Genomic DNA, 27,661 nt, shown 5'->3' on the forward strand with positions numbered 1-27,661 from the left:
CTTTGTCAGTATGGACTTTTGCAAAGTGTCTCTGTGGCGCAATCAGTTAGTGTGCACGGCTATTAGCTAAAAGGTTGGTGGTTCAATCCCACCCAGGGACGTAATTGACCTTGTTATCAGATTTTGGTGATCTTTAAGTAGACAAGTCAAAATTTCAAACCCCCTGTTATGGTGTAGGGTACCTGGCCTTCTCTGATGTAATCAGAGTTAGATTTGATTCAGTGATTTTATAAAAACAGCTAGGAAGCACAATTTAGCAGTGGGTTGCAGAGAAAAAGAAATATGCTGGCAAAAAAATCCAATTGAGTGATTAAACAGCTCTTAATTTTCTGGCTTTATTTTTATGCTAACAAATTTGTTCTCTGAAAAGTGTCCACAAAGCCAAGTCTCTGATTAACACCTTTGTAAGGAAGGTTTTTCACCTATTACTAAATTAAACTTGCTTCATTGGAAAGGCAGCAAGATGCATCCTCATTTCAATGTCTACTGAAATAATACAGGTTGACACCAGGAAACATTAACGCCACTGCATCCTTGCTGCTTTCTCATGTGGAAGTCTGTTTAATGTGAAAACAAGGTGATATCTAATTAGCACACAGGTAAGGAATTAAGAAAATCTTTATTTAAGGGTGAAAATGTTTCTCACAAAATCGTTGCCCCAATGCATCATTGAAATTCAAGCTGGAAAGATGATTTTAATATATCACTTGTACATTTTGTATTGCTCTTCTGGTGACAATGTAGTTTGTTTTTGTCAATTACCATTTTAATAATAGGGTAAAGAAAATTAAGTGGATTTTTGAAAGAAAACAATACTGTCAATATACTATTAAAACAAATTAAGATGGTAAAAGTTATTGTACTTTAAGTAAAAATAAAAGAGCTAAAATATCAATCCCAGTTTTGGATTACTTTAATTAAAAAAAATGCATATAGCAGAGGATAGTTTCAATCTGCCTAACTCTGGGTTAAAAGCCCAGCATGCTTCCATTGCAGTACTCTGCTGCACATGTAAGTGCAAGAGATCCTGAAGCACTCACTCATCATGGGAAAGTACCAATGTGTTTCTTCGTTGGTTGATCTAAGAAACATCTTACAAAAACTCTCCAGATTATTGACTTTTTAAAGTTTTTCTAGGAAACGTTCTAGATGAATGCTTATTAGCCTTTGTCAGTATGCATTTTTGCAAAGTGTCTCTGTGGTGCAATCAGTTAGTGTGTTTGGCTACTAACCAAAAGGTTGGTGGTTCAATCCCACCCAGGGATGTAATTGACCTTGTGATCAGGTTTTGGTGATCTTTAAGTAGACAAGTCAAAATATCAAACCCCCTCTTATGATGTAGGGCATAGGTTCTCAAACTCGGTCCTCAAGACCCCACACAGTGCATGTTTTGCAGGTATCCTCACAGAATCACAAGTGAAATAATTAGCTGCACCTCTGGGCCTTTTAAAATGTGTTAGTGAGCAATTAATACACCTGTACTCCTGCTGGGTTACCTGCAAAACATGCACTGTGTAGGGTCCTGAGGACCGAGTTTGAGAACCTGTGATGTAGGGTACCTGGCCTTCTCTTATGTAATCAGAGTTAGATTTGATTAAGTGATTTTATAAAAAACAGCTAGGAAGCACAATTTAGCAGTGGGTTGCAGAGAAAAAAAATATGCTGGCAAAAAAATCCAATTGAGTGATTAAACAGCTCTTCATTTTCTGGCTTTATTTTTATGCTAACAAATTTGTTCTCTGAAAAGTGTCCACAAAGCCAAGTCTCTGATGAACACCTTTGTAAGGATGGTTTTTCACCTATTACTAAATTAAACTTGCTTCATTGGAAAGGCAGCAAGATGCATCCTCATTTCATTGTCTACTGAAATAATACAGGTTGACACCAGGAAACATTAACGCCAATGCATCCTTGCTGCTTTCTCATGTGGAAGTCTGTTTAATGTGAAAACAAGGTGATATCTAATTAGCACACAGGTAAGGAATTAAGAAAATCTTTATTTAAGGGTGAAGATGTTTCTCACAAAATCGTTGCCCCAATGCATCATTGAAATTCAAGCTGGAAAGATGATTTTAATATATCACTTGTACATTTTGTATTGCTCTTCTGGTGACAATGTAGTTTGTTTTTGTCAATTACCATTTTAATAATAGGGTAAAGAAAATTAAGTGGATTTTTGAAAGAAAACAATACTGTCAATATACTATAAAAAAAAATTAAGATGGTAAAAGTTATTGTACTTTAAGTAAAAATAAAAGAGCTAAAATATCAATCCCAGTTTTGGATTACTTTAATTAAAAAAAAAATGCATATAGCAGAGGATAGTTTCAATCTGCCTACCTCTGGGTTATGGGCCCAGCATGCTTCCATTGCAGTACTCTGCTGCACATGTAAGTGCAAGAGATCCTGAAGCACTCACTCATCATGGGAAAGTACCAATGTGTTTCTTCGTTGGTTGTTGGAAGAAACATCTTACAAAAACTCTCCAGATTATTGACTTTTTAAAGTTTTTCTAGGAAACGTTTTAGATGAATGCTTATTAGCCTTTGTCAGTATGGACTTTTGCAAAGTGTCTCTGTGGCGCAATCAGTTAGTGTGCACGGCTATTAGCTAAAAGGTTGGTGGTTCAATCCCACCCAGGGACGTAATTGACCTTGTTATCAGATTTTGGTGATCTTTAAGTAGACAAGTCAAAATTTCAAACCCCCTGTTATGGTGTAGGGTACCTGGCCTTCTCTGATGTAATCAGAGTTAGATTTGATTCAGTGATTTTATAAAAACAGCTAGGAAGCACAATTTAGCAGTGGGTTGCAGAGAAAAAGAAATATGCTGGCAAAAAAAATCCAATTGAGTGATTAAACAGCTCTTAATTTTCTGGCTTTATTTTTATGCTAACAAATTTGTTCTCTGAAAAGTGTCCACAAAGCCAAGTCTCTGATTAACACCTTTGTAAGGAAGGTTTTTCACCTATTACTAAATTAAACTTGCTTCATTGGAAAGGCAGCAAGATGCATCCTCATTTCAATGTCTACTGAAATAATACAGGTTGACACCAGGAAACATTAACGCCACTGCATCCTTGCTGCTTTCTCATGTGGAAGTCTGTTTAATGTGAAAACAAGGTGATATCTAATTAGCACACAGGTAAGGAATTAAGAAAATCTTTATTTAAGGGTGAAGATGTTTCTCACAAAATCGTTGCCCCAATGCATCATTGAAATTCAAGCTGGAAAGATGATTTTAATATATCACTTGTACATTTTGTATTGCTCTTCTGGTAACAATGTAGTTTGTTTTTGTCAATTACCATTTTAATAATAGGGTAAAAAAAATTAAGTGGATTTTTGAAAGAAAACAATACTGTCAATATACTATTAAAACAAATTAAAATGGTAAAAGTTATTGTACTTTAAGTAAACATAAAAGAGCTAACATATCAATCCCAGTTTTGGATTACTTTAATTAACAAAAAAAATGCATATAGCAGAGGATAGTTTCAATCTGCCTACCTCTGGGTAATGGGCCCAGCATGCTTCCATTGCAGTACTCTGCTGCACATGTAAGTGCAAGAGATCCTGAAGCACTCACTCATCATGGGAAAGTACCAATGTGTTTCTTCATTGGTTGATGGAAGAAACATCTTACAAAAACTCTCCAGATTATTGACTTTTTAAAGTTTTTCTAGGAAACGTTCTAGATATATGCTTATTAGACTTTGTCAGTATGTACTTTTTGCAAAGTGTCTCTGTGGCGCAATCGGTTAGTGTGTCCGGCTACTAACCAAAAGGTTGGTGGTTCAATCCCAACCAGGGACGTAATTGATCTTCTTATCAGATTTTGGTGATCTTTAAGTAGACAAGTCAAAATTTCAAACCCCCTGTTATGGTGTAGGGTACCTGGCCTTCTCTGATGTAATCAGAGTTAGATTTGATTCAGTGATTTTATAAAAACAGCTAGGAAGAACAATTTAGCAGTGGGTTGCAGAGAAAAAGAAATATGCTGGCAAAAAAAATCCAATTGAGTGATTAAACAGCTCTTCATTTTCTGGCTTTATTTTTATGCTAACAAATTTGTTCTCTGAAAAGTGTCCACAAAGCCAAGTCTCTGATTAACACCTTTGTAGGGATGGTTTTTCACCTATTACTAAATTAAACTTGCTTCATTGGAAAGGCAGCAAGATGCATCCTCATTTCAATGTCTACTGAAATAATGCAGGTTGACACCAGGAAACATTAACACCACTGTATCCTTGCTGCTTTCTCATGTGGAAGTCTGTTTAATGTGAAAACAAGGTGATATCTAATTAGCACACAGGTAAGGAATTAAGAAAATCTTTATTTAAGGGTGAAGATGTTTCTCACAAAATCGTTGCCCCAATGCATCATTGAAATTCAAGCTGGAAAGATGATTTTAATATATCACTTGTACATTTTGTATTGCTCTTCTGGTGACAATGTAGTTTGTTTTTGTCAATTACCATTTTAATAATAGGGTAAAGAAAATTAAGTGGATTTTTGAAAGAAAACAATACTGTCAATATACTATAAAAAAAAATTAAGATGGTAAAAGTTATTGTACTTTAAGTAAAAGTAAAAGAGCTAAAATATCAATCCCAGTTTTGGATTACTTTAATTAAAAAAAAAATGCATATAGCAGAGGATAGTTTCAATCTGCCTACCTCTGGGTTATGGGCCCAGCATGCTTCCATTGCAGTACTCTGCTGCACATGTAAGTGCAAGAGATCCTGAAGCACTCACTCATCATGGGGAAGTACCAATGTGTTTCTTCGTTGGTTGTTGGAAGAAACATCTTACAAAAACTCTCCAGATTATTGACTTTTTAAAGTTTTTCTAGGAAACGTTTTAGATGAATGCTTATTAGCCTTTGTCAGTATGGACTTTTGCAAAGTGTCTCTGTGGCGCAATCAGTTAGTGTGCACGGCTATTAGCTAAAAGGTTGGTGGTTCAATCCCACCCAGGGACGTAATTGACCTTGTTATCAGATTTTGGTGATCTTTAAGTAGACAAGTCAAAATTTCAAACCCCCTGTTATGGTGTAGGGTACCTGGCCTTCTCTGATGTAATCAGAGTTAGATTTGATTCAGTGATTTTATAAAAACAGCTAGGAAGCACAATTTAGCAGTGGGTTGCAGAGAAAAAGAAATATGCTGGCAAAAAAAATCCAATTGAGTGATTAAACAGCTCTTAATTTTCTGGCTTTATTTTTATGCTAACAAATTTGTTCTCTGAAAAGTGTCCACAAAGCCAAGTCTCTGATTAACACCTTTGTAAGGAAGGTTTTTCACCTATTACTAAATTAAACTTGCTTCATTGGAAAGGCAGCAAGATGCATCCTCATTTCAATGTCTACTGAAATAATACAGGTTGACACCAGGAAACATTAACGCCACTGCATCCTTGCTGCTTTCTCATGTGGAAGTCTGTTTAATGTGAAAACAAGGTGATATCTAATTAGCACACAGGTAAGGAATTAAGAAAATCTTTATTTAAGGGTGAAAATGTTTCTCACAAAATCGTTGCCCCAATGCATCATTGAAATTCAAGCTGGAAAGATGATTTTAATATATCACTTGTACATTTTGTATTGCTCTTCTGGTGACAATGTAGTTTGTTTTTGTCAATTACCATTTTAATAATAGGGTAAAGAAAATTAAGTGGATTTTTGAAAGAAAACAATACTGTCAATATACTATTAAAACAAATTAAGATGGTAAAAGTTATTGTACTTTAAGTAAAAATAAAAGAGCTAAAATATCAATCCCAGTTTTGGATTACTTTAATTAAAAAAATGCATATAGCAGAGGATAGTTTCAATCTGCCTAACTCTGGGTTATGAGCCCAGCATGCTTCCATTGCAGTACTCTGCTGCACATGTAAGTGCAAGAGATCCTGAAGCACTCACTCATCATGGGAAAGTACCAATGTGTTTCTTCGTTGGTTGATCTAAGAAACATCTTACAAAAACTCTCCAGATTATTGACTTTTTAAAGTTTTTCTAGGAAACGTTCTAGATGAATGCTTATTAGCCTTTGTCAGTATGCATTTTTGCAAAGTGTTTCTGTGGTGCAATCAGTTAGTGTGTTTGGCTACTAACCAAAAGGTTGGTGGTTCAATCCCACCCAGGGATGTAATTGACCTTGTGATCAGGTTTTGGTGATCTTTAAGTAGACAAGTCAAAATATTAAACCCCCTCTTATGATGTAGGGCATAGGTTCTCAAACTCGGTCCTCAGGACCCCACACAGTGCATGTTTTGCAGGTATCCTCACAGAATCACAAGTGAAATAATTAGCTGCACCTCTGGGCCTTTTAAAATGTGATAGTGAGCAATTAATACACCTGTACTCCTGCTGGGTTACCTGCAAAACATGCACTGTGTAGGGTCCTGAGGACCGAGTTTGAGAACCTGTGATGTAGGGTACCTGGCTTTCTCTTATGTAATCAGAGTTAGATTTGATTAAGTGATTTTATAAAAAACAGCTAGGAAGCACAATTTAGCAGTGGGTTGCAGAGAAAAAAAATATGCTGGCAAAAAAATCCAATTGAGTGATTAAACAGCTCTTCATTTTCTGGCTTTATTTTTATGCTAACAAATTTGTTCTCTGAAAAGTGTCCACAAAGCCAAGTCTCTGATGAACACCTTTGTAAGGATGGTTTTTCACCTATTACTAAATTAAACTTGCTTCATTGGAAAGGCAGCAAGATGCATCCTCATTTCAATGTCTACTGAAATAATACAGGTTGACACCAGGAAACATTAACGCCAATGCATCCTTGCTGCTTTCTCATGTGGAAGTTTGTTTAATGTGAAAACAAGGTGATATCTAATTAGCACACAGGTAAGGAATTAAGAAAATCTTTATTTAAGGGTGAAGATGTTTCTCACAAAATCGTTGCCCCAATGCATCATTGAAATTCAAGCTGGAAAGATGATTTTAATATATCACTTGTACATTTTGTATTGCTCTTCTGGTAACAATGTAGTTTGTTTTTGTCAATTACCATTTTAATAATAGGGTAAAAAAAATTAAGTGGATTTTTGAAAGAAAACAATACTGTCAATATACTATTAAAACAAATTAAAATGGTAAAAGTTATTGTACTTTAAGTAAACATAAAAGAGCTAACATATCAATCCCAGTTTTGGATTACTTTAATTAACAAAAAAAATGCATATAGCAGAGGATAGTTTCAATCTGCCTACCTCTGGGTAATGGGCCCAGCATGCTTCCATTGCAGTATTCTGCTGCACATGTAAGTGCAAGAGATCCTGAAGCACTCACTCATCATGGGAAAGTACCAATGTGTTTCTTCATTGGTTGATGGAAGAAACATCTTACAAAAACTCTCCAGATTATTGACTTTTTAAAGTTTTTCTAGGAAACGTTCTAGATATATGCTTATTAGACTTTGTCAGTATATACTTTTTGCAAAGTGTCTCTGTGGCGCAATCGGTTAGTGTGTCCGGCTATTAACCAAAAGGTTGGTGGTTCAATCCCAACCAGGGACGTAATTGACCTTGTTATCAGATTTTGGTGATCTTTAAGTAGACAAGTCAAAATTTCAAACCCCCTGTTATGGTGTAGGGTACCTGGCCTTCTCTGATGTAATCAGAGTTAGATTTGATTCAGTGATTTTATAAAAACAGCTAGGAAGCACAATTTAGCAGTGGGTTGCAGAGAAAAAGAAATATGCTGGCAAAAAAAATCCAATTGAGTGATTAAACAGCTCTTCATTTTCTGGCTTTATTTTTATGCTAACAAATTTGTTCTCTGAAAAGTGTCCACAAAGCCAAGTCTCTGATTAACACCTTTGTAGGGATGGTTTTTCACCTATTACTAAATTAAACTTGCTTCATTGGAAAGGCAGCAAGATGCATCCTCATTTCAAAGTCTACTGAAATAATACAGGTTGACACCAGGAAACATTAACACCACTGTATCCTTGCTGCTTTCTCATGTGGAAGTCTGTTTAATGTGAAAACAAGGTGATATCTAATTAGCACACAGGTAAGGAATTAAGAAAATCTTTATTTAAGGGTGAAGATGTTTCTCACAAAATCGTTGCCCCAATGCATCATTGAAATTCAAGCTGGAAAGATGATTTTAATATATCACTTGTACATTTTGTATTGCTCTTCTGGTGACAATGTAGTTTGTTTTTGTCAATTACCATTTTAATAATAGGGTAAAGAAAATTAAGTGGATTTTTGAAAGAAAACAATACTGTCAATATACTATTAAAACAAATTAAAATGGTAAAAGTTATTGTACTTTAAGTAAAAATAAAAGAGCCAAAATATCAATCCCAGTTTTGGATTACTTTAATTAACAAAAAAAATGCATATAGCAGATGATAGTTTCAATCTGCCTACCGCTGGGTTATGGGCCCAGCATGCTTCCATTGCTGTACTCTGCTGCACATGTAAGTGCAAGAGATCCTGAAGCACTCACTCATGGGAAAGTACCAATGTGTTTCTTCGTTGGTTGATGGAAGAAACATCTAACAAAAACTCTCCAGATTATTGACTTTTTAAAGTTTTTCTAGGAAACGTTTTAGATGAATGCTTATTAGCCTTTGTCAGTATGGACTTTTGCAAAGTGTCTCTGTGGCGCAATCGGTTAGTGTGTCCGGCTACTAACCAAAAGGTTGGTGGTTCAATCCCAACCAGGGACGTAATTGACCTTGTTATCAGATTTTGGTGATCTTTAAGTAGACAAGTCAAAATTTCAAACCCCCTGTTATGGTGTAGGGTACCTGGCCTTCTCTGATGTAATCAGAGTTAGATTTGATTCAGTGATTTTATAAAAACAGCTAGGAAGCACAATTTAGCAGTGGGTTGCAGAGAAAAAGAAATATGCTGGCAAAAAAAATCCAATTGAGTGATTAAACAGCTCTTCATTTTCTGGCTTTATTTTTATGCTAACAAATTTGTTCTCTGAAAAGTGTCCACAAAGCCAAGTCTCTGATTAACACCTTTGTAGGGATGGTTTTTCACCTATTACTAAATTAAACTTGCTTCATTGGAAAGGCAGCAAGAAGCATCCTCATTTCAATGTCTACTGAAATAATACAGGTTGACACCAGGAAACATTAACACCACTGTATCCTTGCTGCTTTCTCATGTGGAAGTCTGTTTAATGTGAAAACAAGGTGATATCTAATTAGCACACAGGTAAGGAATTAAGAAAATCTTTATTTAAGGGTGAAGATGTTTCTCACAAAATCGTTGCCCCAATGCATCATTGAAATTCAAGCTGGAAAGATGATTTTAATATATCACTTGTACATTTTGTATTGCTCTTCTGGTGACAATGTAGTTTGTTTTTGTCAATTACCATTTTAATAATAGGGTAAAGAAAATTAAGTGGATTTTTGAAAGAAAACAATACTGTCAATATACTATTAAAACAAATTAAAATGGTAAAAGTTATTGTACTTTAAGTAAAAATAAAAGAGCCAAAATATCAATCCCAGTTTTGGATTACTTTAATTAACAAAAAAAAAATGCATATAGCAGAGGATAGTTTCAATCTGCCTACCGCTGGGTTATGGGCCCAGCATGCTTCCATTGCTGTACTCTGCTGCACATGTAAGTGCAAGAGATCCTGAAGCACTCACTCATGGGAAAGTACCAATGTGTTTCTTCGTTGGTTGATGGAAGAAACATCTAACAAAAACTCTCCAGATTATTGACTTTTTAAAGTTTTTCTAGGAAACGTTTTAGATGAATGCTTATTAGCCTTTGTCAGTATGGACTTTTGCAAAGTGTCTCTGTGGCGCAATCAGTTAGTGTGCACGGCTATTAACCAAAAGGTTGGTGGTTCAATCCCACCCAAGGACGTAATTGACCTTGTTATCAGATTTTGGTGATCTTTAAGTAGACAAGTCAAAATTTCAAAACCCCTGTTCTGGTGTAGGGTACCTGGCCTTCTCTGATGTAATCAGAGTTAGATTTGATTCAGTGATTTTATAAAAACAGCTAGGAAGCACAATTTAGCAGTGGGTTGCAGAGAAAAAGAAATATGCTGGCAAAAAAAATCCAATTGAGTGATTAAACAGCTCTTCATTTTCTGGCTTTATTTTTATGCTAACAAATTTGTTCTCTGAAAAGTGTCCACAAAGCCAAGTCTCTGATTAACACATTTGTAGGGATGGTTTTTCACCTATTACTAAATTAAACTTGCTTCATTGGAAAGGCAGCAAGATGCATCCTCATTTCAATGTCTACTGAAATAATACAGGTTGACACCAGGAAACATTAACGCCACTGCATCCTTGCTGCTTTCTCATGTAGAAGTCTGTTTAATGTGAAAACAATGTGATATCTAATAAGCACACAGGTAAGGAATTAAGAAAATCTTTATTTAAGGGTGAAGATGTTTCTCACAAAATCGTTGCCCCAATGCATCATTGAAATTCAAGCTGGAAAGATGATTTTAATATATCACTTGTACATTTTGTATTGCTCTTCTGGTGACAATGTAGTTTGTTTTTGTCAATTACCATTTTAATAATAGGGTAAAGAAAATTAAGTGGATTTTTTAAAGAAAACTATACTGTCAATATACTATTAAAACAAATTAAAATGGTAAAGTTTTTGTACTTTAAGTAAAAATAAAAGAGCAAAAATATCAATCCCAGTTTTGATTACTTAAATTAACAAAAAAAAAATGCATATAGCAAAGGATAGTTTCAATCTGCCTACCTCTGTGTTATGGGCCCAGCATGCTTCCATTGCAGTACTCTGCTGCACATGTAAGTGCAAGAGATCCTGAAGCACTCACTCATCATGGGAAAGTACCAATGTGTTTCTTCGTTGGTTGATGGAAGAAACATCTTACAAAAACTCTCCAGATTATTGACTTTTTAAAGTTTTTCTAGGAAACGTTCTAGATGTATGCTTATTAGCCTTTGTCAGTATGTAATTTTTACAAAGTGTCTCTGTGGCGCAATCGGTTAGTGTGTCTGGCTACTAACCAAAAGGTTGGTGGTTCAATCCCACCCAGGGACGTAATTGACCTTGTTATCAGATTTTGGTGATCTTTAAGTAGACAAGTCAAAATTTCAAACCCCCTGTTATGGTGTAGGGTACCTGGCCTTTAATGATGTAATCAGAGTTAGATTTGATTCAGTGATTTAATAAAAACAGATAGGAAGCACAATTTAGCAGTGGGTTGCAGAGAAAAAGAAATATGCTGGCAAAAAAAATCCAATTGAGTGATTAAACAGCTCTTCATTTTCTGGCTTTATTTTTATGCTAACAAATTTGTTCTCTGAAAAGTGTCCACAAAGCCAAGTCTCTGATTAACACCTTTGTAGGGATGGTTTTTCACCTATTACTAAATTAAACTTGCTTCATTGGAAAGGCAGCAAGATGCATCCTCATTTCAATGTCTACTGAAATAATACAGGTTGACACCAGGAAACATTAACGCCACTGCATCCTTGCTGCTTTCTCATGTGGAAGTCTGTTTAATGTGAAAACAAGGTGATATCTAATTAGCACACAGGTAAGGAATTAAGAAAATCTTTATTTAAGGGTGAAGATGTTTCTCACAAAATCGTTGCCCCAATGCATCATTGAAATTCAAGCTGGAAAGATGATTTTAATATATCACTTGTACATTTTGTATTGCTCTTCTGGTGACAATGTAGTTTGTTTTTGTCAATTACCATTTTAATAATAGGGTAAAGAAAATTAAGTGGATTTTTGAAAGAAAACAATACTGTCAATATACTATTAAAACAAATTAAAATGGTAAAAGTTATTGTACTTTAAGTAAAAATAAAAGAGCAAAAATATCAATCCCAGTTTTGATTACTTAAATTAACAAAAAAAAAATGCATATAGCAAAGGATAGTTTCAATCTGCCTACCTCTGGGTTATGGGCCCAGCATGCTTCCATTGCAGTACTCTGCTGCACATGTAAGTGCAAGAGATCCTGAAGCACTCACTCATGGGAAAGTACCAATGTGTTTCTTCGTTGGTTGATGGAAGAAACATCTTACAAAAACTCTCCAGATTATTGACTTTTTAAAGTTTTTCTAGGAAACGTTCTAGATGTATGCTTATTAGCCTTTGTCAGTAGGTACTTTTTACAAAGTGTCTCTGTGGCGCAATCGGTTAGTGTGTCTGGCTACTAACCAAAAGGTTGGTGGTTCAATCCCACCCAGGGACGTAATTGACCTTGTTATCAGATTTTGGTGATCTTTAAGTAGACAAGTCAAAATTTCAAACCCCCTGTTATGGTGTAGGGTACCTGGCCTTCTCTGATGTAATCAGAGTTAGATTTGATTCAGTGATTTTATAAAAACAGATAGGAAGCACAATTTAGCAGTGGTTTGCAGAGAAAAAGAAATATGCTGGTAGAAAAATCCAATTGAGTGATTAAACAGCTCTTCATTTTCTGGCTTTATTTTTATGCTAACAAATTTGTTCTCTGAAAAGTGTCCACAAAGCCAAGTCTCTGATTAACACCTTTGTAGGGATGGTTTTTCACCTATTACTAAATTAAACTTGCTTCATTGGAAAGGCAGCAAGATGCATCCTCATTTCAATTTCTACTGAAATAATACAGGTTGACACCAGGAAACATTAACGCCACTGCATCCTTGCTGCTTTCTCATGTGAAAGTCTGTTTAATGTGAAAACAAGGTGATATCTAATTAGCACACAGGTAAGGAATTAAGAAAATCTTTATTTAAGGGTGAAGATGTTTCTCACAAAATCGTTGCCCCAATGCATCATTGAAATTCAAGCTGGAAAGATGATTTTAATATATCACGTGTACATTTTGTATTGCTCTTCTGGTGACAATGTAGTTTGTTTTTGTCAATTACCCTTTTAATAATAGGGTAAAGAAAATTAAGTGGATTTAAACAAATTAAAATGGTAAAAATTATTGTACTTCAAGTAAAAATAAAAGAGCAAAAATATCAATCCCAGTTTTGATTACTTAAATTAACAAAAAAAATGCATATAGCAAAGGATAGTTTCAATCTGCCTACCTCTGGGTAATGGGCCCAGCATGCTTCCATTGCAGTACTCTGCTGCACATGTAAGTGCAAGAGATCCTGAAGCACTCACTCATCATGGGAAAGTACCAATGTGTTTCTTCGTTGGTTGATTTAAGAAAATTCTTACAAAAACTCTCCAGATTATTGACTTTTTAAAGTTTTTCTAGGAAACGTTCTAGATGAATGCTTATTAGCCTTTGTCAGTATGTACTTTTTGCAAAGTGTCTCTGTGGCGCAATCGGTTAGTGTGTCTGGCTACTAACCAAAAGGTTGGTGGTTCAATCCCACCCAGGGACATAATTGACCTTGTGATCAGGTTTTGGTGATATTTAAGTAGACAAGTCAAAATTTCAAACCCCCTGTTATGGTGTAGGGTACCTGGCCTTCTCTGATGTAATCAGAGTTAGATTTGATTCATTGATTTTATAAAAACAGCTAGGAAGCACAATTTAGCAGTGGGTTGCAGAGAAAAAGAAATATGCTGGCAAAAAAATCCAATTGAGTGATGAAACAGCTCTTCATTTTCTGGCTTTATCTTTATGCTAACAAATTTGTTCTCTGAAAAGTGTCCACAAAGCCAAGTCTCTGATTAACACCTTTGTAGGGATGGTTTTTCACCTATTACTAAATTAAACTTGCTTCATTGGAAAGGCAGCAAGATGCATCCTCATTTCAATGTCTACTGAAATAATACAGGTTGACACCAGGAAACATTAACGCCACTGCATCCTTGCTGCTTTCTCATGTAGAAGTCTGTTTAATGTGAAAACAAGGTGATATCTAATTAGCACACAGGTTAGGAATTAAGAAAATCTTTATTTAAGGGTGAAGATGTTTCTCACAAAATTGTTGCCCCAATGCATCATTGAAATTCAAGCTGGAAAGATGATTTTAATATATCACTTGTACATTTTGTATTGCTCTTCTGGTGACAATGTAGTTTGTTTTTGTCAATTACCCTTTTAATAATAGGGTAAAGAAAATTAAGTTGATTTTTTAAAGAAAACTATACTTTCAATATACTATTAAAACAAATTAAAATGGTATAAGTTATTGTACTTTAAGTAAAAATAAAACAGCAAAAATATCAATCCCAGTTTTGATTACTTAAATTAACAAAAAAAAAAATGCATATAGCAAAGGATAGTTTCAATCTGCCTACCTCTGGGTTATGGGCCCAGCATGCTTCCATTGCAGTACTCTGCTGCACATGTAAGTGCAAGAGATCCTGAAGCACTCACTCATCATGGGAAAGTACCAATGTGTTTCTTCGTTGGTTGATGGAAGAAACATCTTACAAAAACTCTCCAGATTATTGACTTTTTAAAGTTTTTCTAGGAAACGTTCTAGATGAATGCTTATTAGCCTTTGTCAGTATGTACTTTTTGCAAAGTGTCTCTGTGGCGCAATCGGTTAGTGTGTCTGGCTACTAACCAAAAGGTTGGTGGTTCAATCCCACCCAGGGATGTAATTGACCTTGTTATCAGATTTTGGTGATCTTTAAGTAGACAAGTCAAAATTTCAAACCCCCTGTTATGGTGTAGGGTACCTGGCCTTCTCTGATGTAATCAGAGTTAGATTTGATTCATTGATTTTATAAAAACAGCTAGGAAGCACAATTTAGCAGTGGGTTGCAGAGAAAAAGAAATATGCTGGCAAAAAAAATCCAATTGAGTGATGAAACAGCTCTTCATTTTCTGGCTTTATTTTTATGCTAACAAATTTGTTCTCTGAAAAGTGTCCACAAAGCCAAGTCTCTGATTAACACCTTTGTAGGGATGGTTTTTCACCTATTACTAAATTAAACTTGCTTCATTGGAAAGGCAGCAAGATGCATCCTCATTTCAATGTCTACTGAAATAATACAGGTTGACACCAGGAAACATTAACGCCACTGCATCCTTGCTGCTTTCTCATGTAGAAGTCTGTTTAATGTGAAAACAAGGTGATATCTAATTAGCACACAGGTTAGGAATTAAGAAAATCTTTATTTAAGGGTGAAGATGTTTCTCACAAAATTGTTGCCCCAATGCATCATTGAAATTCAAGCTGGAAAGATGATTTTAATATATCACTTGTACATTTTGTATTGCTCTTCTGGTGACAATGTAGTTTGTTTTTGTCAATTACCCTTTTAATAATAGGGTAAAGAAAATTAAGTGGATTTTTTAAAGAAAACTATACTGTCAATATACTATTAAAACAAATTAAAATGGTAAAAGTTATTGTACTTTAAGTAAAAATAAAAGAGCAAAAATATCAATCCCAGTTTTGATTACTTAAATTAACAAAAAAAAATGCATATAGCAAAGGATAGTTTCAATCTGCCTACCTCTGGGTTATGGGCCCAGCATGCTTCCATTGCAGTACTCTGCTGCACATGTAAGTGCAAGAGATCCTGAAGCACTCACTCATCATGGGAAAGTACCAATGTGTTTCTTCGTTGGTTGATGGAAGAAACATCTTACAAAAACTCTCCAGATTATTGACTTTTTAAAGTTTTTCTAGGAAACGTTCTAGATGTATGCTTATTAGCCTTTGTCAGTATGTACTTTTTGCAAAGTGTCTCTGTGGCGCAATCGGTTAGTGTGTCTGGCTACTAACCAAAAGGTTGGTGGTTCAATCCCACCCAGGGATGTAATTGACCTTGTTATCAGATTTTGGTGATCTTTAAGTAGACAAGTCAAAATTTCAAACCCCCTGTTATGGTGTAGGGTACCTGGCCTTCTCTGATGTAATCAGAGTTAGATTTGATTCATTGATTTTATAAAAACAGCTAGGAAGCACAATTTAGCAGTGGGTTGCAGAGAAAAAGAAATATGCTGGCAAAAAAAATCCAATTGAGTGATGAAACAGCTCTGCATTTTCTGGCTTTATCTTTATGCTAACAAATTTGTTCTCTGAAAAGTGTCCACAAAGCCAAGTCTCTGATTAACACCTTTGTAGGGATGGTTTTTCACCTATTACTAAATTAAACTTGCTTCATTGGAAAGGCAGCAAGATGCATCCTCATTTCAATGTCTACTGAAATAATACAGGTTGACACCAGGAAACATTAACGCCACTGCATCCTTGCTGCTTTCTCATGTAGAAGTCTGTTTAATGTGAAAACAAGGTGATATCTAATTAGCACACAGGTAAGGAATTAAGAAAATCTTTATTTAAGGGTGAAGATGTTTCTCACAAAATCGTTGCCCCAATGCATCATTGAAATTCAAGCTGGAAAGATGATTTTAATATATCACTTGTACATTTTGTATTGCTCTTCTGGTGACAATGTAGTTTGTTTTTGTCAATTACCATTTTAATAATAGGGTAAAGAAAATTAAGTGGATTTTTGAAAGAAAACAATACTGTCAATATACTATTAAAACAAATTAAAATGGTAAAAGTTATTGTACTTTAAGTAAACATAAAATAGCTAACATATCAATCCCAGTTTTGGATTACTTTAATTAACAAAAAAAAATGCATATAGCAGAGGATAGTTTCAATCTGCCTACCTCTGGGTAATGGGCCCAGCATGCTTCCATTGCAGTACTCTGCTGCACATGTAAGTGCAAGAGATCCTGAAGCACTCACTCATCATGGGAAAGTACCAATGTGTTTCTTCGTTGGTTGATTTAAGAAAATTCTTACAAAAACTCTCCAGATTATTGACTTTTTAAAGTTTTTCTAGGAAACGTTCTAGATGAATGCTTATTAGCCTTTGTCAGTATGTACTTTTTGCAAAGTGTCTCTGTGGCGCAATCGGTTAGTGTGTCTGGCTACTAACCAAAAGGTTGGTGGTTCAATCCCACCCAGGGACATAATTGACCTTGTGATCAGGTTTTGGTGATATTTAAGTAGACAAGTCAAAATTTCAAACCCCCTGTTATGGTGTAGGGTACCTGGCCTTCTCTGATGTAATCAGAGTTAGATTTGATTCATTGATTTTATAAAAACAGCTAGGAAGCACAATTTAGCAGTGGGTTGCAGAGAAAAAGAAATATGCTGGCAAAAAAAATCCAATTGAGTGATGAAACAGCTCTTCATTTTCTGGCTTTATCTTTATGCTAACAAATTTGTTCTCTGAAAAGTGTCCACAAAGCCAAGTCTCTGATTAACACCTTTGTAGGGATGGTTTTTCACCTATTACTAAATTAAACTTGCTTCATTGGAAAGGCAGCAAGATGCATCCTCATTTCAATGTCTACTGAAATAATACAGGTTGACACCAGGAAACATTAACGCCACTGCATCCTTGCTGCTTTCTCATGTAGAAGTCTGTTTAATGTGAAAACAAGGTGATATCTAATTAGCACACAGGTTAGGAATTAAGAAAATCTTTATTTAAGGGTGAAGATGTTTCTCACAAAATTGTTGCCCCAATGCATCATTGAAATTCAAGCTGGAAAGATGATTTTAATATATCACTTGTACATTTTGTATTGCTCTTCTGGTGACAATGTAGTTTGTTTTTGTCAATTACCCTTTTAATAATAGGGTAAAGAAAATTAAGTGGATTTTTTAAAGAAAACTATACTGTCAATATACTATTAAAACAAATTAAAATGGTAAAAGTTATTGTACTTTAAGTAAAAATAAAAGAGCAAAAATATCAATCCCAGTTTTGATTACTTAAATTAACAAAAAAAAATGCATATAGCAAAGGATAGTTTCAATCTGCCTACCTCTGGGTTATGGGCCCAGCATGCTTCCATTGCAGTACTCTGCTGCACATGTAAGTGCAAGAGATCCTGAAGCACTCACTCATCATGGGAAAGTACCAATGTGTTTCTTCGTTGGTTGATGGAAGAAACATCTTACAAAAACTCTCCAGATTATTGACTTTTTAAAGTTTTTCTAGGAAACGTTCTAGATGTATGCTTATTAGCCTTTGTCAGTATGTACTTTTTGCAAAGTGTCTCTGTGGCGCAATCGGTTAGTGTGTCTGGCTACTAACCAAAAGGTTGGTGGTTCAATCCCACCCAGGGATGTAATTGACCTTGTTATCAGATTTTGGTGATCTTTAAGTAGACAAGTCAAAATTTCAAACCCCCTGTTATGGTGTAGGGTACCTGGCCTTCTCTGATGTAATCAGAGTTAGATTTGATTCATTGATTTTATAAAAACAGCTAGGAAGCACAATTTAGCAGTGGGTTGCAGAGAAAAAGAAATATGCTGGCAAAAAAAATCCAATTGAGTGATGAAACAGCTCTGCATTTTCTGGCTTTATCTTTATGCTAACAAATTTGTTCTCTGAAAAGTGTCCACAAAGCCAAGTCTCTGATTAACACCTTTGTAGGGATAGTTTTTCACCTATTACTAAATTAAACTTGCTTCATTGGAAAGGCAGCAAGATGCATCCTCATTTCAATGTCTACTGAAATAATACAGGTTGACACCAGGAAACATTAACGCCACTGCATCCTTGCTGCTTTCTCATGTAGAAGTCTGTTTAATGTGAAAACAAGGTGATATCTAATTAGCACACAGGTAAGGAATTAAGAAAATCTTTATTTAAGGGTGAAGATGTTTCTCACAAAATCGTTGCCCCAATGCATCATTGAAATTCAAGCTGGAAAGATGATTTTAATATATCACTTGTACATTTTGTATTGCTCTTCTGGTGACAATGTAGTTTGTTTTTGTCAATTACCATTTTAATAATAGGGTAAAGAAAATTAAGTGGATTTTTGAAAGAAAACAATACTGTCAATATACTATTAAAACAAATTAAAATGGTAAAAGTTATTGTACTTTAAGTAAACATAAAATAGCTAACATATCAATCCCAGTTTTGGATTACTTTAATTAACAAAAAAAAATGCATATAGCAGAGGATAGTTTCAATCTGCCTACCTCTGGGTAATGGGCCCAGCATGCTTCCATTGCAGTACTCTGCTGCACATGTAAGTGCAAGAGATCCTGAAGCACTCACTCATCATGGGAAAGTACCAATGTGTTTCTTCGTTGGTTGATTTAAGAAAATTCTTACAAAAACTCTCCAGATTATTGACTTTTTAAAGTTTTTCTAGGAAACGTTCTAGATGAATGCTTATTAGCCTTTGTCAGTATGTACTTTTTGCAAAGTGTCTCTGTGGCGCAATCGGTTAGTGTGTCTGGCTACTAACCAAAAGGTTGGTGGTTCAATCCCACCCAGGGACATAATTGACCTTGTGATCAGGTTTTGGTGATATTTAAGTAGACAAGTCAAAATTTCAAACCCCCTGTTATGGTGTAGGGTACCTGGCCTTCTCTGATGTAATCAGAGTTAGATTTGATTCATTGATTTTATAAAAACAGCTAGGAAGCACAATTTAGCAGTGGGTTGCAGAGAAAAAGAAATATGCTGGCAAAAAAAATCCAATTGAGTGATGAAACAGCTCTTCATTTTCTGGCTTTATCTTTATGCTAACAAATTTGTTCTCTGAAAAGTGTCCACAAAGCCAAGTCTCTGATTAACACCTTTGTAGGGATGGTTTTTCACCTATTACTAAATTAAACTTGCTTCATTGGAAAGGCAGCAAGATGCATCCTCATTTCAATGTCTACTGAAATAATACAGGTTGACACCAGGAAACATTAACGCCACTGCATCCTTGCTGCTTTCTCATGTAGAAGTCTGTTTAATGTGAAAACAAGGTGATATCTAATTAGCACACAGGTTAGGAATTAAGAAAATCTTTATTTAAGGGTGAAGATGTTTCTCACAAAATTGTTGCCCCAATGCATCATTGAAATTCAAGCTGGAAAGATGATTTTAATATATCACTTGTACATTTTGTATTGCTCTTCTGGTGACAATGTAGTTTGTTTTTGTCAATTACCCTTTTAATAATAGGGTAAAGAAAATTAAGTTGATTTTTTAAAGAAAACTATACTTTCAATATACTATTAAAACAAATTAAAATGGTAAAAGTTATTGTACTTTAAGTAAAAATAAAAGAGCAAAAATATCAATCCCAGTTTTGATTACTTAAATTAACAAAAAAAAAATGCATATAGCAAAGGATAGTTTCAATCTGCCTACCTCTGGGTTATGGGCCCAGCATGCTTCCATTGCAGTACTCTGCTGCACATGTAAGTGCAAGAGATCCTGAAGCACTCACTCATCATGGGAAAGTACCAATGTGTTTCTTCGTTGGTTGATGGAAGAAACATCTTACAAAAACTCTCCAGATTATTGACTTTTTAAAGTTTTTCTAGGAAACGTTCTAGATGAATGCTTATTAGCCTTTGTCAGTATGTACTTTTTGCAAAGTGTCTCTGTGGCGCAATCGGTTAGTGTGTCTGGCTACTAACCAAAAGGTTGGTGGTTCAATCCCACCCAGGGATGTAATTGACCTTGTTATCAGATTTTGGTGATCTTTAAGTAGACAAGTCAAAATTTCAAACCCCCTGTTATGGTGTAGGGTACCTGGCCTTCTCTGATGTAATCAGAGTTAGATTTGATTCATTGATTTTATAAAAACAGCTAGGAAGCACAATTTAGCAGTGGGTTGCAGAGAAAAAGAAATATGCTGGCAAAAAAAATCCAATTGAGTGATGAAACAGCTCTTCATTTTCTGGCTTTATTTTTATGCTAACAAATTTGTTCTCTGAAAAGTGTCCACAAAGCCAAGTCTCTGATTAACACCTTTGTAGGGATGGTTTTTCACCTATTACTAAATTAAACTTGCTTCATTGGAAAGGCAGCAAGATGCATCCTCATTTCAATGTCTACTGAAATAATACAGGCAGTGCCGTTTCTAGGGGCGGGCGAGCCGTGCAACTGCACGGGGCGCCCGCCGCGGCACTTAGTTACTCCTTCTTGCCTCTCCCGAGCGCTCCTGCTCGGGGGGCGGAGTTTCGCGGAATGACGCGTTGCGTCGTGACGTCACGACGCAAACGCGTCATTCCGCAAAGCCCCGCCCCCCGAGCAGGAGCGCTCGGGAGAGGCGAGAAGGAGAAGCAAGAAGGAGGAGGCGGCCGGCGTGGGACGTGAGGCGGCGGGACCGAAGAGCGGGAAGACGTAAGTATTCTCTCTCTCTCCCCCCCTCTCCCCCTTCCTTCTCCTCAGCTTGAAACCTGCCTGCCGCTGCCGCACTGTGTAAAATGAGGGCACCTGCCTATGGGGATACCTGCCTGCCACACTGTGTAATATGGGGGCACCTGCCTATGGGGATACCTGCCTGCCACACTGTGTAATATGGGGGCACCTGCCTATGGGGATACCTGCCTGCCACACTGTGTAATATGGGGGCACCTGCCTATGGGGATACTTGCCTGCCACACTGTGTAATATGGGGGCACCTGCCTGCGTACTGTGTAATATGGGGGCACCTGCCTGCGTACTGTGTAATATGGGGGCACCTGCCTGCGTACTGTGTAATATGGGGGCACCTGCCTGCGTACTGTGTAATATGGGGGCACCTGCCTGCGTACTGTGTAATATGGGGGCACCTGCCTGCGTACTGTGTAATATGGGGGCACCTGCCTGCGTACTGTGTAATATGGGGGCACCTACCTGCGTACTGTGTAATATGGGGGCATCTGCCTGCGTACTGTGTAATATGGGGGCACCTACCTGCGTACTGTGTAATATGGGGGCATCTGCCTGCGTACTGTGTAATATGGGGGCACCTGCCTGCGTACTGTGTAAAATGGGGATATCTGCCTGCCGTGCTGTGTAAAATGGGGATATCTGCCTGCCGTGCTGTGTAAAATGGGGATATCTGCCTGCCGTGCTGTGTAAAATGGGGATATCTGCCTGCCGCGCTGTGTAAAATGGGGATACCTGCCTGCTGCACTTTGTAAAATGGGGATACCTGCCTGCGTACTGTGTAAAATGGGGGCACCTGCCTGCGTACTGTGTAAAATGGGGATACCAGCCTTCCGTGCTGTGTAAAATGGGGACACCTGCCTGCCGCGCTGTGTAAAATGGGGACACCTGCCTGCCGCGCTGTGTAATATGGGGACACTTGCCTGCTGTAATGTGTAAAAAGGGGACATTTTTATTTTTTCCGTACTGTGGTGGGTGTGATGATATCAGATGAGGCCATGTCCACTTTAATGAGACCACGCCCATTTTAATCAGGCCACACACCCTTGTCGGGAGCGCGCGCGCCTACGGCGCGCGCATCCTTTTTCTTTTTATGGCTATATGGGGGGGCACACTTTTTTTTTTTTTTTAGAGCAATAGGGGGGGGGGGGGCGCATTTTTAAATCTCGCACTGGGAGCCAAATTGTCTAGAAACGGCCCTGAATACAGGTTGACACCAGGAAACATTAACGCCACTGTATCCTTGCTGCTTTCTCATGTGGAAGTCTGTTTAATGTGAAAACAAGGTGATATCTAATTAGCACACAGGTAAGGAATTAAGAAAATCTTTATTTAAGGGTGAAGATGTTTCTCACAAAATCGTTGCCCCAATGCATCATTGAAATTCAAGCTGGAAAGATGATTTTAATATATCACTTGTACATTTTGTATTGCTCTTCTGGTGACAATGTAGTTTGTTTTTGTCAATTACCATTTTAATAATAGGGTAAAGAAAATTAAGTGGATTTTTGAAAGAAAACAATACTGTCAATATACTATTAAAACAAATTAAAATGGTAAAAGTTATTGTACTTTAAGTAAAAATAAAAGAGCCAAAATATCAATCCCAGTTTTGGATTACTTTAATTAACAAAAAAAAAAGCATATAGCAGAGGATAGTTTCAATCTGCCTACCTCTGGGTTATGTGCCCAGCATGCTTCCATTGCTGTACTCTGCTGCACATGTAAGTGCAATAGATCCTGAAGCACTCACTCATCATGGGAAAGTACCAATGTGTTTCTTCGTTGGTTGATGGAAGAAACATCTTACAAAAACTCTCCAGATTATTGACTTTTTCAAGTTTTTCTAGGAAACGTTTTAGATGAATGCTTATTAGCCTTTGTCAGTATGTGCTTTTGCAAAGTGTCTCTGTGGCGCAATCATTTAGTGTGTATGGCTATTAACCAAAAGGTTGGTGGTTCAATCCCACCCAGGGACGTAATTGATCTTGTTATCAGATTTTGGTGATCTTTAAGTAGACAAGTCAAAATTTCAAACCCCCTCTTATGGTGTAGGGTACCTGGCCTTCTCTGATGTAATCAGAGTTAGATTTGATTCATTGATTTTATAAAAACAGCTAGGAAGCACAATTTAGCAGTGGGTTGCAGAGATAAAGAAATATGCTGGCAAAAAAAATCCAATTGAGTGATTAAACAGCTCTTCATTTTCTGGCTTTATTTTTATGCTAACAAATTTGTTCTCTGAAAAGTGTCCACAAAGCCAAGTCTCTGATTAACACCTTTGTAGGGATGGTTTTTCACCTATTACTAAATTAAACTTGCTTCATTGGAAAGGCAGCAAGATGCATCCTCATTTCAATGTCTACTGAAATAATACAGGTTGACACCAGGAAACATTAACGCCACTGCATCCTTGCTGCTTTCTCATGTAGAAGTCTGTTTAATGTGAAAACAAGGTGATATCTAATTAGCACACAGGTAAGGAATTAAGAAAATCTTTATTTAAGGGTGAAGATGTTTCTCACAAAATCGTTGCCCCAATGCATCATTGAAATTCAAGCTGGAAAGATGATTTTAATATATCACTTGTACATTTTGTATTGCTCTTCTGGTGACAATGTAGTTTGTTTTTGTCAATTACCCTTTTAATAATAGGGTAAAGAAAATTAAGTGGATTTTTTAAAGAAAACTATACTGTCAATATACTATTAAAACAAATTAAAATGGTAAAAGTTATTGTACTTTAAGTAAAAATAAAAAAGCAAAAATATCAATCCCAGTTTTGATTACTAAAATTAACAAAAAAAAAATGCATATAGCAGAGGATAGTTTCAATCTGCCTACCTCTGGGTTATGTGCCCAGCATGCTTCCATTGCTGTACTCTGCTGCACATGTAAGTGCAATAGATCCTGAAGCACTCACTCATCATGGGAAAGTACCAATGTGTTTCTTCGTTGGTTGATGGAAGAAACATCTTACAAAAACTCTCCAGATTATTGACTTTTTAAAGTTTTTCTAGGAAAAGTTTTAGATGAATGCTTATTAGCCTTTGTCAGTATGTACTTTTGCAAAGTGTCTCTGTGGCGCAATCAGAAAGTGTGTATGGCTATTAACCAAAAGGTTGGTGGTTCAATCCCACCCAGGGACGTAATTGACCTTGTTATCAGATTTTGGTGATCTTTAAGTAGACAAGTCAAAATTTCAAACCCCCTCTTATGGTGTAGGGTACCTGGCCTTCTCTGATGTAATCAGATTTGATTCAGTGATTTTATAAAAACAGCTAGGAAGCACAATTTAGCAGTGGGTTGCAGAGAAAAATAAATATGCTGGCAAAAAAATCCAATTGAGTGATTAAACAGCTCTTCATTTTCTGGCTTTATTTTTATGCTAACAAATTTGTTCTCTGAAAAGTGTCCACAAAGCCAAGTCTCTGATTAACACCTTTGTAAGGATGTTTTTTCACCTATTACTAAATTAAACTTGCTTCATTGGAAAGGCAGCAAGATGCATCCTCATTTCAATGTCTACTGAAATAATACAGGTTGACAGCAGGAAACATTAACGCCACTGCATCCTTGCTGCTTTCTCATGTGGAAGTCTGTTTAATGTGAAAACAAGGTGATATCTAATTAGCACACAGGTAAGGAATTAAGAAAATCTTTATTTAAGGGTGAAAATGTTTCTCACAAAATCGTTGCCCCAATGCATCATTGAAATTCAAGCTGGAAAGATGATTTTAATATATCACTTGTACATTTTGTATTGCTCTTCTGGTGACAATGTAGTTTGTTTTTGTCAATTACCCTTTTAATAATAGGGTAAAGAAAATTAAGTGGATTTTTTAAAGAAAACTATACTGTCAATATACTATTAAAACAAATTATAATGGTAAAAGTTATTGTACTTTAAGTAAAAATAAAAGAACAAAAATATCAATCCCAGTTTTGATTACTTAAATTAACAAAAAAAAAATGCATATAGCAAAGGATAGTTTCAATCTGCCTACCTCTGGGTTATGGGCCCAGCATGCTTCCATTGCAGTACTTTGCTGCACATGTAAGTGCAAGAGATCCTGAAGCACTCAGTCATCATGGGAAAGTACCAATGTGTTTCTTCGTTGGTTGATGGAAGAAACATCTTACAAAAACTCTCCAGATTATTGACTTTTTAAAGTTTTTCTAGGAAACGTTCTAGATGTATGCTTATTAGCCTTTGTCAGTATGTACTTTTTGCAAAGTGTCTCTGTGGCGCAATCGGTTAGTGTGTCCGGCTACTAACCAAAAGGTTGGTGGTTCAATCCCACCCAGGGACGTAATTGACCTTGTTATCAGATTTTGGTGATCTTTAAGTAGACAAGTCAAAATTTCAAACCCCCTCTTATGGTGTAGGGTACCTGGCCTTCTCTGATGTAATCAGAGTTAGATTTGATTCATTGATTTTATAAAAACAGCTAGGAAGCACAATTTAGCAGTGGGTTGCAGAGAAAAAGAAATATGCTGGCAAAAAAAATCAAATTGAGTGATTAAACAGCTCTTAATTTTCTGGCTTTATTTTTATGCTAACAAATTTGTTCTCTGAAAAGTGTCCACAAAGCCAAGTCTCTGATTAACACCTTTGTAGGGATGGTTTTTCACCTATTGCTAAATTAAACTAGCTTCATTGGAAAGGCAGCAAGATGCATCCTCATTTCAATGTCTACTGAAATAATACAGGTTGACACCAGGAAACATTAACGTCACTGCATCCTTGCTGCTTTCTCATGTAGAAGTCTGTTTAATGTGAAAACAAGGTGATATCTAATTAGCACACAGGTAAGGAATTAAGAAAATCTTTATTTAAGGGTGAAGATGTTTCTCACAAAATCGTTGCCCCAATGCATCATTGAAATTCAAGCTGGAAAGATGATTTTAATATATCACTTGTACATTTTGTATTGCTCTTCTGGTGACAATGTAGTTTGTTTTTGTCAATTACCCTTTTAATAATAGGGTAAAGAAAATTAAGTGGATTTTTGAAAGAAAACTATACTGTCAATATACTTTTAAAACAAATTAAAATGGTAAAAGTTATTGTACTTTAAGTAAAAATAAAAGAGCAAAAATATCAATCCCAGTTTTGATTACTTAAATTAACAAAAAAAATGCATATAGCAAAGGATAGTTTCAATCTGCCTACCTCTGGGTTATGGGCCCAGCATGCTTCCATTGCAGTACTCTGCTGCACATGTAAGTGCAAGAGATCCTGAAGCACTCAGTCACCATGGGAAAGTACCAATGTGTTTCTTCTTTGGTTGATGGAAGAAACATCTTACAAAAACTCTCCAGATTATTGACTTTTTGAAGTTTTTCTAGGAAACGTTCTAGATGTATGCTTATTAGCCTTTGTCAGGATGTACTTTTTGTGAAGTATATCTGTGGCGCAATCGTTTAGTGTGTCCGGCTACTAACTAAAAGGTTGGTGGTTCAATCCCATCCAGGGACGTAATTGACCTTGTTATCAGATTTTGGTGATCTTTAAGTAGACAAGTCAAAATTTCAAACCCCTTGTTATGGTGTAGGGTACCTGGCCTTTTCTGATGTAATCAGAGTTAGATTTGATTCAGTGATTTTATAAAAACAGCTAGGAAGCACAATTTAGCAGTGGGTTGCAGAGAAAAAGAAATATGCTGGCAAAAAAAAATCAAATTGAGTGATTAAACAGCTCTTCATTTTCTGGCTTTATTTTTATGCTAACAAATTTGTTCTCTGAAAAGTGTCCACAAAGCCAAGTCTCTGATTAACACCTTTGTAGGGATGGTTTTTCACCTATTACTAAATTTAACTTGCTTCATTGGAAAGGCAGCAAGATGCATCCTCATTTCAATTTCTACTGAAATAATACAGGTTGACACCAGGAAACATTAACGCCACTGCATCCTTGCTGCTTTCTCATGTGGAAGTCTGTTTAATGTGAAAACAAGGTGATATCTAATTAGCACACAGGTAAGGAATTAAGAAAATCTTTATTTAAGGGTGAAGATGTTTCTCACAAAATCGTTGCCCCAATGCATCATTGAAATTCAAGCTGGAAAGATGATTTTAATATATCACTTGTACATTTTGTATTGCTCTTCTGGTGACAATGTAGTTTGTTTTTGTCAATTACCCTTTTAATAATAGGGTAAAGAAAATTAAGTGGATTTTTTAAAGAAAACTATACTGTCAATATACTATTAAAACAAATTAAAATGGTAAAAGTTATTGTACTTTAAGTAAAAATAAAAGAGCAAAAATATCAATCCCAGTTTTAATTACTTAAATTAACAAAAAAAATGCATATAGCAAAGGATAGTTTCAATCTGCCTACCTCTGGGTTATGGGCCCTGTATGCTTCCATTGCAGTACTCTGCTGCACATGTAAGTGCAAGAGATCCTGAAGCACTCACTCATCATGGGAAAGTACCAATGTGTTTCTTCATTGGTTGATGGAAGAAACATCTTACAAAAACTCTCCAGATTATTGACTTTTTAAAGTTTTTCTAGGAAACGTTCTAGATGTATGCTTATTAGACTTTGTCAGTATGTACTTTTTGCAAAGTGTCTCTGTGGCGCAATCG

General features: G+C 36.1%; 9 non-coding genes across 9 annotated transcripts; all 9 read left to right on the plus strand.

Moving 5' to 3' along the window:
- Positions 1 to 10,959: 10,959 nt before the first annotated feature.
- Positions 10,960 to 11,033, plus strand: TRNAS-ACU (transfer RNA serine (anticodon ACU)). Its single transcript has one exon. It is a non-coding gene; the product is annotated as a tRNA-Ser (tRNA).
- A 1,094-nt stretch (positions 11,034 to 12,127) lies between these two features.
- Positions 12,128 to 12,201, plus strand: TRNAS-ACU (transfer RNA serine (anticodon ACU)). The gene has a single exon. It is a non-coding gene; the product is annotated as a tRNA-Ser (tRNA).
- Positions 12,202 to 13,262: 1,061 nt separating this feature from the next.
- Positions 13,263 to 13,336, plus strand: TRNAS-ACU (transfer RNA serine (anticodon ACU)). Its single transcript has one exon. It is a non-coding gene; the product is annotated as a tRNA-Ser (tRNA).
- Positions 13,337 to 14,433: 1,097 nt separating this feature from the next.
- TRNAS-ACU (transfer RNA serine (anticodon ACU)) lies at positions 14,434 to 14,507 on the plus strand. Its single transcript has one exon. It is a non-coding gene; the product is annotated as a tRNA-Ser (tRNA).
- Positions 14,508 to 15,603: 1,096 nt separating this feature from the next.
- TRNAS-ACU (transfer RNA serine (anticodon ACU)) lies at positions 15,604 to 15,677 on the plus strand. Its single transcript has one exon. It is a non-coding gene; the product is annotated as a tRNA-Ser (tRNA).
- Positions 15,678 to 16,774: 1,097 nt separating this feature from the next.
- TRNAS-ACU (transfer RNA serine (anticodon ACU)) lies at positions 16,775 to 16,848 on the plus strand. The gene has a single exon. It is a non-coding gene; the product is annotated as a tRNA-Ser (tRNA).
- Positions 16,849 to 17,944: 1,096 nt separating this feature from the next.
- On the plus strand, positions 17,945 to 18,018 carry TRNAS-ACU (transfer RNA serine (anticodon ACU)). Its single transcript has one exon. It is a non-coding gene; the product is annotated as a tRNA-Ser (tRNA).
- Positions 18,019 to 19,115: 1,097 nt separating this feature from the next.
- Positions 19,116 to 19,189, plus strand: TRNAS-ACU (transfer RNA serine (anticodon ACU)). The gene has a single exon. It is a non-coding gene; the product is annotated as a tRNA-Ser (tRNA).
- A 1,097-nt stretch (positions 19,190 to 20,286) lies between these two features.
- Positions 20,287 to 20,360, plus strand: TRNAS-ACU (transfer RNA serine (anticodon ACU)). Its single transcript has one exon. It is a non-coding gene; the product is annotated as a tRNA-Ser (tRNA).
- The last annotated feature ends 7,301 nt before the right edge of the window (positions 20,361 to 27,661 follow it).

This window comes from Pseudophryne corroboree, unplaced genomic scaffold, assembly GCF_028390025.1.
Source record: "Pseudophryne corroboree isolate aPseCor3 unplaced genomic scaffold, aPseCor3.hap2 scaffold_1392, whole genome shotgun sequence".
NCBI classification, from domain to species: domain Eukaryota; kingdom Metazoa; phylum Chordata; class Amphibia; order Anura; family Myobatrachidae; genus Pseudophryne; species Pseudophryne corroboree.